Source organism: Chiloscyllium punctatum, chromosome 7 (assembly GCF_047496795.1).
Source record: "Chiloscyllium punctatum isolate Juve2018m chromosome 7, sChiPun1.3, whole genome shotgun sequence".
Taxonomy (NCBI): Eukaryota; Metazoa; Chordata; class Chondrichthyes; order Orectolobiformes; family Hemiscylliidae; genus Chiloscyllium; species Chiloscyllium punctatum.
The window spans coordinates 32671042-32681907 of record NC_092745.1 but is presented as its reverse complement, the minus strand read 5'-3'; the positions used below and the strand labels follow the sequence as shown (position 1 = coordinate 32681907).

Sequence of the window (10866 nt, the reverse complement as noted above, 5' to 3'; positions counted from 1 at the left end):
TTCGAGGCAGCTCACATTTGTAACAATTGTATTTTCAACAAGAAACTAACTCCCTTTGTTGGTCTGGCTCTGTTTTGGGATTGCTCCATAGTGCTGACCCTTCAGCTAGATATAAAGGAAGATCTCAATTCTTTCTTGTTCACTTCAAACCATTCGATTGGTGTCAACATGACCACATTCTGTACAGAAGTTAGGCTCTACTCTGTCCTGTAAATCTCAGTTATAGACACACCATTCACAGCATTCCATTAATCCAGGTTTAACAGGAATATGAGAATGGGGGCCAGGAAATGATCCCAATTTGTCCTGGCAGAGCAAACCCCTCTCCATTCTCTTCATCAAATCAAATCAAATCTGAAATCACCAACTGAGTTTCACACTGGAATCAAACTCAAGGAAGGATGGCATACTGCAAAGCTGAGACACACACCTATAGACAGTACTGGGTAACAGTCACACCCACACTCAGAGGCACACACCTACAGGCAGTACTGGGTAAGTCACACCCACACTCAGAGACACACACCTACGGGAAGTACTGGGTAACAGTCACACCCACACTCAGAGACACACACCTACAGGCAATACTGGGTAAGTCACACCCACATTCAAAGACACACACCTATAGACAGTACTGTGTAACAGTCACGCCCACACTCAGAGACACACACCTACAGGCAGTACTGGTTAACAGTCACACCCACACTCAGAGACATGCACGGACAGACAGTACTAGGTAACAGTCTCACACCCACACTCAGAGACACACACCTACAGGCAGTACTGGGTAACAGTCACACCCACACTCAGAGACACACACCTACAGGCAGTACTGGGTAACAGTCACACCCACACTCAGACACACACCTACAGGCAGTACTGGGTAACAGTCACACCCACACTTTGAGACACACAGCTATAGACAGTACTGGGTAACAGTCACACCCACACTCAGAGACATGCACGGACAGACAGTACTGGGTAACAGTCTCACACCCACACACAGAGGCGCACACCTAGACACAGTATTGGGTAACAGTCACAACCACACTCAGAGACACACACCAAGAGACAGTACTGGATAACAGTCACCCCCACACTCAAAGACACACACCTACAGACAGTATGGGTAACAGTCACATCCACAGTGACAGACAGCATTGGGTAACAGTCACACCAACTCAGGATCATGCATGCTGTGAGATCTGGCTGACCCTCACTCTGGACTAAGTCCTCACTCTGTTCAGTTTTGAGCTGTCACTGTGAGCAACAGGCTAAGGTGGGAGAAATGCATGTAATGACTGAAGCCTCCAGTGTCTGTGATTGGCCACAGCTCTTTTCAAACATTACCCAGCAACAGCAGAGAGGGCACAGTGTGATCCCACCAGCTGGGTCTGGACCAACAGAGTGAAGAGGGAATGCCTCAGATTGTAATGATTGAGCCCCAGCAGCTTTCAGTTTCTGTTCTGTTTGGAATCGGGTAAACTTGACAGATTCCAGATCGAAGGGATCATTTGGAAATTATTGGATCTTCAGCTGATGTGTCAGATTGACAGGCCAAACAGCCATCAGGACAAGCACGTGCTGAAATGCAGTCAATCAGCTGAGTGGGTGAGAGTCACTTCCAAAGCCAGACAGAGACTGAACTTTCTTCATCTTTATTATCTTTACCAGATTAACATTGACGGAAAACAGTCTGCAATTAACAGCCCAGACAGAGGAAACTGCACAAATTCACAGCCACAAAACAGATCTTGAGGAAAACACTTGTGGAGATTTTCTCAATAGCATGAGAATCCTGTCCCTTTAAACAGTGACAAACCTTAAATTGGAACTGCTGGCTGAGCAGGAAGGAGATCAGGTTTACTGAAGCAGAGAATTCTGAGGTTCACATTGTTTTGTACAGCTGACAGTCTTCAGCATCTTCAAAAGTTTTTACTTGGCATCGTAAGTCTACACTGTCCCCATCAAACACTCCCTAGATAGGGACAACAGGCTGTAGATACAGAGTAAAACTTGCTCTACACTGTCCCATTGACATAACTTCACCCTGAACCTCAGAGGTGTCTCTGAGCCAGTCCTGAGAAGGAAGAGAGTTGAAATTCAATGCTGACAATGACCTTTGTCCTGCCAGCTCAGCCCTGTTCTATTAAAGTTGTGTCTCTTCTGTGGACTGTCTCAAACATTCTACACACAGTCTGATCTCCTGATGCTCTTGCTGAGGGGAGAGGGGAGGGTCACGTGGGTGAGAGCACAGGAGAAGCGAGCGTTGGACTCCCAGTCAGACCCAGAGAGGGTCAGCAGGCTGCTGACACTGTAGGTGCTGTCCGAAGCTCGCAGGTAGTTGATGGTCTGAACCCCGTCCGAAATGACTGCACCGTCCTTCTTCCACTGCACCTCCAGCTCATCGGGATAGAAGTGATTGGCAAGGCAAACCAGGGTGGCAGTGCCCTTGGCATTGACCTGCTCCGGGGAGGGGGGCAGCAGGGTCAGCTTGGGCTGAGAGTTGTCACGGCCTGAAAGACAAGACAAACAATCTTAATCCTTGCTAATCATAGGGATATCATCTTTCCAAACATAAACAGGTAAAATAATCCAATTGAACATTTGTCGCCAACACAGAACAAACCCAACAAACAAATGGTTGATTATTGAGATTCCTTTTTGATGGTAGATATTTCAGTCCCTCACCCAGAGTACAGTCTGTGCCCTCACCACCCTCAGTGCTTCATCCAAGTGCTGTTCTCATTGATCAGCCGAGGGAGGGCAGTACATAGTAATCAGTAGGAGGCTTCATAGAATCATACAATACAGTCTGGGTGCTGAGCCAAGTTCGTTTTAAAGGTTGTGAGGTTGCCCAGCTCAACTACCCTCCCAGGCAGTGCATTTCAGACCCCATCCTCTGGGTGAAAATACTCCTCCTCAAATCCCCTCTGAAGCTCCTGTCTTTCACATTGAAATTATGCTATTGACCCTCCGATGAAGGGGAACACCTGCTTTCTATTCCTCATAGAATCCCTACCGTGTAGAACAGGCCGTTCGGTCTACAAGTCTATACCAACCCTCAAAAGAGCAACCACCCAGACCCATTCCCCTACCCTATTATTCCACATTTACCCCTGACTAATGCACTTATCCCACACATCGCTGAGCACTTTGGGCAATTAAGTATGGTCAATTCACCTAACCTACACATCTTTGGATTGTGGGAGGAAACTGGAGCACCCGTAGGAAACCCACGCAGATACATGGAGAATGTACAAACTCTACACAGACAGTTGCCCGAGGCTGGAATCAAACCTGGGTCCCTGGTGCTGTGAGGCAGCAGTGCTAACCACTGAGTCACCGTGCCACCCTGTCCATGTCCCTTACAATCGGAGACACCTCTATCAGGGACCCCCTCAACCTTCTCTGCTACAAAGAAAACAACCCGAGCTTATCCAGCCTCTCCTCACATATGAAATGCTCCATCCCAGGCAATATCCTGGTGAATCTCCTCTCTACCCCCTCCAGTACAATCACATCCTTCCCATAGTGTGGTGACCAGAGCGGCAGACATTTCTCCAGCTGAGGCCCAGCCAAAGTTCTGTACAGCTCGAACACATCTTCCCTGGTTTTATAATCCAGGCCTGGAATGATAAAGACTGCACATGTCTGCTGGGTCGGTCTTGCTGGTTGTACAGTGAGGATGAAGCTGGTATCTGGGACATTGTCTGTAAGGTATGATTTTGTGAGTATCACTGTTTCAGCCTGTTGCTTGACAAGTCCTTGACAGTTCTCCAGAATTTGGCGTGAACCCCCAGATGTTGGTAAAGAGATTGGAGCAGGGTAGACGTGGCTGTGTTTGATGTTGTTTCCGGTGCCAAGGTCGACGTCAGGTAGTCCATCAGGTTTTATTCCTTTTTTGAGACTTCCCAGCGATTGTTACAATGAAGGGCCTTGCCCAGCCATTTTAGAGGGTAGTTAAGTGTCAAACTTATTGCTGTGGGTCTGGAGTCACATGTAGATCAGACTGGGTAAGGACTGCAGATGTGCTTGTCCCAAGATTTCAGTCCTTTGCCTCAATATCTCTTTAACAAACCTACGATCATCCAAATATCGGGAGAACTTTATTCAAGAGCATTGGAGCAGACTTGGATCAACCCACTTCAGGACGGAGTCACATTAGGTGTGTGTGTAGAAGGTTATAGATTACATTTCAAATCTTGCTGCACACCACTGGGCTGAGGTCAAGGGTGAGGCTGTAAAGAGTCTCAGTGTCCTGGGTTCAGCCAGGGTCACTGCTCCTAATGACCCTATGACCTCTGGAAGGTGAGAGCACACAGACAATGGGTGAGGGTCAGGAATACGATGCTCCAACCTCAAATAAAGATTTGCATTCGTGTAGCACCTTTTGCCCACATTAGGATGACTCTTGAGCCTCTCTTGCATTTGTGCAAGATCCCAGAGAGCAAAACAGGAGTGAGCAGAGAATCAGATTTTTAGTGACATTGATTGGGGGATAAATATTGATGAGGACACTAGAGGGAGCTACCCCACTCTTTGTCTCATCATGTGATTGGATCTTTTGCAGCCCCTTGAGAGGGCAGACATCAGATCATCACATCTGAAAGAACGTTCATCTGACAGTGCAACACTCTCACAGCCCTGAAGCTCTGACATTGTAACACTCCCTTAGCGCTGACCCCCCAACAGTGTGGCACTCCCTCAATACTGCACTGCACTCTCAGCCTGGATGATGGGCTCAAGTCATAGTCATAGAGATTACAGCATGGAAACAGACCCTTCGGTCCAACTCGTCCATGTCGACTACGTATCCCAACCCAATCTAGTCCCACCTGCCAGCACCCGGCCTATATCCCTCCAAACCCTTCCTATTCATATACCCATCCAGATGCCTTTTAAATGTTGCAATTGTACCAGCCTCCACCACTTCCTCTGGCAGGTCATTCCATATACTTACCACCCTCTGCATGAAAACGTTGCCCCTGAGGTCTCTTTTATATATTTCCCCTCTCACCCCAAACCTATGCCCTCTAGTTCTGGACTCACCGACGCCGGGGAAAAGACTTTGTCTATTTACCCTATGCTGCCCCTCATGATCTTGTAAACCTCTATAAGGTCATCCCTCAGCCTCCGACGCTCCAGGGAAAACAGCCCCAGCCTATTCAACCTCTCCCTATAGTTCAAATCCTCCAACCCTGGCAACATCCTTGTAAATTTCTTCTGAACCCTTTCAAGTTTCACAACATCTTTCTGATAGGAAGGAGACCAGAATTGCACGCAATATTCCAACAGCGGCCTAACCAATGTACAGTACAGCCGCAGTCTCTGGAGTGTGACATGAAGCCACAACATTGTGAGTCTGATGGGAGAGCGCTCCTCACTGAGGCCCGTCTGACATCTTCCAGTCCAATATTCGGCCATGCTCCCCACCTCCCACCTCACACTTGGTGGAATGAGTCCACTTGGGGAGGCTCGAGATGTTTCCCAGCCAGAGATAGTGCCTTCAGGAGAGAGATGGAGAGCAGATGATTGTGGAGGTGGGGAGGGGGAGGGGGTGTTGGTGGGGTCTATTGTCTTGAGGTGGAGTGTGGGACATTGAAGCAGGTGCGGAGCCCTTTCCCCAAAAGGAGTTGGTAAGTCGATGGGTGAAAGTGGGAGGGGCACTAGAGTAACATCTTTGTTGCTGCTGAAACCCTTGCTGCCTGCTCAGTCACATCTGAGAGACACACAGACACATCAGACACACAGGAGGCAGCTTTCTGTGGATGTTCTCCTGGGGCAGGTCTCATCAACACGGAGATTGTGGGAGCTCCCAGTTCATCCAAACAAAAGAAAGACTTATATTTCTATCGAGTATTTCATATGTCAGCCTCTCCCAAAGATATTTACAGTCAGTGAGGGACTTCTCTGAAAACCAGTCACTGTTGTAATGTCAGGAATGTAGCAGCAAGTTCGCATACAGCAAGATCCCACAAGCAGCAATGAGATCAACGCACAAGTTAGTGATGTTGCTCCGGGGATAAATATCAGCCTGAACTCAACCCAAACAGATAGCTACTGAGCGTTTCCCCTGGAACACTGAAAGTACTAGATTGTGAACCCTGATGAACATCATTGTCATTCGACCTTTGCCGAAAGATAACCAGGAGTTTGCATCTTGTTCCATGTGGGAACTTCACAATGCTTCCCAGCTCCTGGAATACCATAGAATCCCTACAGAGTCGAAATAGGCCATTGGTCCAACTAGTCCACACCGACCCTCCGAAGAGTAACCCACCCAGATGCATACCCAACCCTATTACTCTACATTTCCCCAGACTAATGCACCTATCCAACACACCCCTGAATATTATGGACAATTTAGCATGATCAATTCACCTAACCTGCACTTCGTTGGAATGTGGGAGGACACAAGAGCACCTGGAGAAAACCCTTGTAAACACGAGGAGAATGTACAAACTCCACAAAGACAGTCACCTGAGGCTGGAATCGAACCCTGGTCCCTGACGCTGTGAGTGTAGAAAGTGTGGTCAGTGACATCAGTTGAAGCTCCAGGTTTCGGAGCTTGAGCAGCAGCTGGTGTCAGTGTGGAGCGTCCCTGAGGCTGAGAGCTCCGTGGAGAGCACATTTCTAGATGTGGTCACACTGCAGCTTCAGAGTATGCAGGGAGAGAGGGAATGGGGGAGCAGCAGACAGTCCAAAAGGATCTGGCAGCTAGTACAGGAATCCCCGAGTGCATCACACTCTCCAACCGGGATTCAGTTCAGAATCCTGATGAGAATGATGGTTCATCTGGGGAGTGCAGCCAGAGCCAAGTCCATGGCACCACGGGGTGGAGGTGGGGGGGGGGGGGGAGCTTAGCTGTACAGGGGGCACAAGGAAGACTCCAAGAGCGATATTGAGAGGAGATTCGAGAATGAGGGCAATCGATAGGTGTTTCTGCATCTGTAGATGGGAATCCAGGATGGTGTGCTGTCTCCATGGTGCCAGGGTCAAGGATATCACTGAGCGGCTGCAGAGCACCCTGAGGGGAGAGGGGGAACAATCAACAGTTGTGATCCACATTGGTCCCAGTGATAGAGGCAGAAAAGGGATGTGGTCCTGGAGTCAGGGAGCGCAGGGTGGAATTAGCAGTAGGAGCTCAAAAGTAGGAATCTCTGGAATACTCACTGTGCCCGACACAAGTGAGAATAGAAAGAGAAGGAGAAGACAGGTGAATGTAGGGCCGGAAAGAGGATCCAAGAGGGAGGACCTCAGGTTTTTGGGACTGGCTCGGGGGAAATGGGACCTGTACAAACCAGACGGGTGCTCCTGAACAGAGCTGGGATGGAGTTCTTTGTGGAGTGATTCGCTGGTGCTGTTAGAGAGGGTTGAAACTAACTTGGCAGGGCTGTGGGACCCAGGAGGAGATAGCAGAGAGGAACACCAAGGTCCACAGAATCCTGAGAGAGATAGACAGCAGCAGAATGTGGAATTGGAATTTATTTGTCAGGGTTAGAGTGAGGGTGAGAGTAATAAAGTCTAAATCACGGTCACTGTGCATGTATGGAACTGCACAGAGTGGGGACTAAGACTGGGGAGTTACAGAAATAGATTGCTATGTGGGAATCTGATGTAGTGACTCTGACAGAGACTGGGCTCAAAGAAGGGCAAGACTGTGTCTTAATTCCTGGATATTAGATGTTCCATAAAGATAGGAAAAGGGCTGGGGGGGTGGGGAGGAATTGGTTGAAGAGACCACTGCAGAGCTGGAGAAAGAGGATGTCTCAGAGGGGTCAAGGACAGAGTTAATTTGGTGGCAATAAGGAACAAAAAAAGGTGCAGTCAGATTATTCAGTGCAGTCTTTAGGTCACCGACCAGTGGGAAGGATGGAGAGGCACATATCTGAATGGTAGACAGATGGTAGACAGGATTATATCATTAAATCACATGGGATTCAGGAAGAGCTAGTGAACTGGATATAAAATTGGCTTGACAATAGGAGACAGAGAGTGGTGGTAAAGGATTGTTATTCAGATCGGAACTCTGTGACCAAGCAATGTTCCACAAGAATCTGTTCAGGGTCCACTGTTGTTTGTCATTTATATAAATGATTTCGATGAGAATATAAGAGGTATGGGCCATAAGATTGCAGATGACATCAAAATTGGTGCCACAGTGGACAGTGAAGAAGGCTACCTGAGAGTGCTTGATCAACTGGGCCAGTGGACCAAGGAATGGCAGGGTGGTGAAGCAGGCAATGAGCACGCTTGCCTTAATCGGTCAGAACATTGAGTACAGGAGTAGGGACATCATACCAAAGCTGTACACGACATTGGGAGGGCCATATCTGGAGTACTGCATACAATTCTGTTGCCTTGCGACAGGAACTATATTATCAAACTGGAAAAAGGATGTTACCGAAACTGGAAAGTTTGAGTCAGAAGGAGGGGCTGATTAGGCTGGGACTTGTTTCTCTGAAGCGTAAGGGGCCGAGGGGTGGTCCTTCAGTAATTTATAAAATCATGAGGGGCAGAGATAAGGTGAATAGCGAAGGTCTTTTCCATGGGATAGGGGAGTCCAAAACTGGAAGGCATAGGTTTAAGGTGAGAGGGGAAAGATTGAAAAGGATCTGAGGGGCAGCATTTTCGTACAGATAGTGCTGCAAGTATGAACCGAGCTGCCAGAGCAACTGGTCGAGGTCAGTACATTTACAACATTTAAAAGACATTTGGACAGGAACATGAATAGGAAAGGTTATGAAGGATATGGCCAAATCAGACTAGGGAGCATAGATTAGGTTAATTAATCAGGAAGGATGTTAATATTTTGCAGAGAGGACAAAGAATATACTCAAGGAAGGTTTGGGGATGAGGTACATTCGTGATGAAGAGAGACTGGAGAAGCTGGGACTGTCTTACTTGGAGAAGAGAAGGCTGAGGGGAGATTTGATTGAGGAATTCAACATCAGGAGGGGTCTGGACAAAGTAAATAGGGAGAAAATATAATATTGCGTGCAATTCTGGTCTCCTTCTGATCAGAAGGATGTTATAAAACTTGAAAGGATTCAGAAAAGATCTACACGGATGTGACCAGGGTTAGAGGATTTGAGCTCGAGGGAGAGGCTGAATAGGCCGGGGCTGTTTTCACTGGAGCGTCGTAGGCTGAGGTGGGGGGGATTATTATAGAGGTTTATAAAATCATGAGGGGCATGGGTAAGGTAAATAGACAAGGTCTTTTCCCTGGGGTGGAGGAGGGAGTCCAGAACTAGACAGCATCGGTTTAGGGTGAGAGGGGAAAGATATAAAAGAGACCTAAGGGGCAACCTTTTCATACAGAGGGTAGTGCATATATGGGATGAGCTGCCAGAGGAAGTGGTGGAGGCTGGAACAATCCCAGCATTTAAAAGGTATCTGGATGGATATATGAATAGGAAGGGTTTAGAGGGATATATGGTGAGGTCCTGAAGAAGGGCTTTTGCCTGAAATGTCGATTTTCCTGCTCCTCGGATGCTGCCTGGCCTGCTGTGCTTTTCCAGCACCACTCTAATCTAGACTGATTTCTCGCTTCTGCAGTTCTCACTTTTTTTTAAAGACAGATATGGGCCAAGTATTGGCAAGTGGGACTAGATTAGGTGGGATATCTGGTCAGCATGGACGAGTTGGACCAAAGTGTCTGTTTCCATGCAGCACATCTACGTGACTCTATGACTCTAAAATGTGTCCACTCGTTAAAGGATTGAGAGCAAGAGACCACAGCTTGAAGTTAGTTGGTAAAAGAAGCAAAAGTGAGATAGTGAAGAGCATTTTCAGCCAGTGAGTGGTTAGAGTGTGGAATGCACTGCCTGAGAGTGTGGTGGAGGCAGCTTCAATTGAAACATTCCAAAGGGAATGAGAATGTTATTTGAAAAGGAACAATGTGTAGAGTGACAGGGAGAAGGCAGGAGAATGACACTCAGTGAATTGCTCATTCAGAGAGCTGGTCTAGACAGGACGGGTGGAATGGTCTCCTTGTGCACTGTAACAATTCTGTGATTGTGTGATTGAACAGAGTTAAATCTGGGGGAGGTGGGAGCTCGGTGTCTCACTGTGCTGCTGCTGCTGCTGCTGAGGTCAGTGAGATCAGAGACTGGGACAGGGAGCCAGAGCTCACATCAAACTCTGCCCGTGTCTGTCACACTGAGACTGGCAGGAGGCTACTCACTGATTTCACTCCATGCTGCAGAAATGGGACCACAGGCTGCAAATGGACAGAGCTCCTCCACACGGTGAGTAAAATTGACTGACTTATATCTTGCTGCTTAAAGGGGGCAATGGAACTAAAGAAATACAGCTAGACACCCTGTTAGACAGTGCTCCTCAATCAACCATTTCATTCACTGCAGCTCCCGACTAACACCTTCAACAATTCAGCAACTGTATTTTAGAAAGTGTATTTCAGTATTAACAGGGTTAATAACAGAGGATTGAGGTTTACTTACTCAGTCGGAGCTTGGTTCCTTTACCGAACGTAAGCCACAGTGAGAGCTCCCAGTGCAGAGGCTGAACCAAAACCTCAGCTCTCTGCTTATCTCCGTCACTCTCACCCTCTCCCTGTCTCTCTCTCTCTCTTTCTTTCTCTCACCTATTCATGTCTGTCTTTCTCTCTCTCTCTCTCTAGTTGTCTTATTCTGATTCTGTTTTTCTCTCTCTGTCTCTGTCTGTATCAATGTATCTCTCTCTCTCTCTCTGGGTTGTGTGCAGCTGGGCTCAGACAGTTTGTGAACTTTATTTTTTGATGTTAAATCTTGCAGCTGCCCTTCACATGTGGCCATGGAGGGCAAGAGGGAAACTTAAGGCCTTCAGTGAGCGGTGGACACCACAGGGACTGGAGTGTGTAGT

The 10866-nt window shown here is 47.7% G+C and overlaps 1 long non-coding RNA gene across 1 annotated transcript; it reads right to left on the bottom strand.

Moving 5' to 3' along the window:
• Positions 1–1642: 1642 nt before the first annotated feature.
• Positions 1643–10502, bottom strand: LOC140479427 (uncharacterized). Its single transcript, XR_011961033.1, has 2 exons — positions 10467–10502; positions 1643–2516 (listed from the first exon to the last, which is right to left on the bottom strand). It is a non-coding gene; the product is annotated as an uncharacterized lncRNA (long non-coding RNA).
• Positions 10503–10866: the final 364 nt, after the last annotated feature.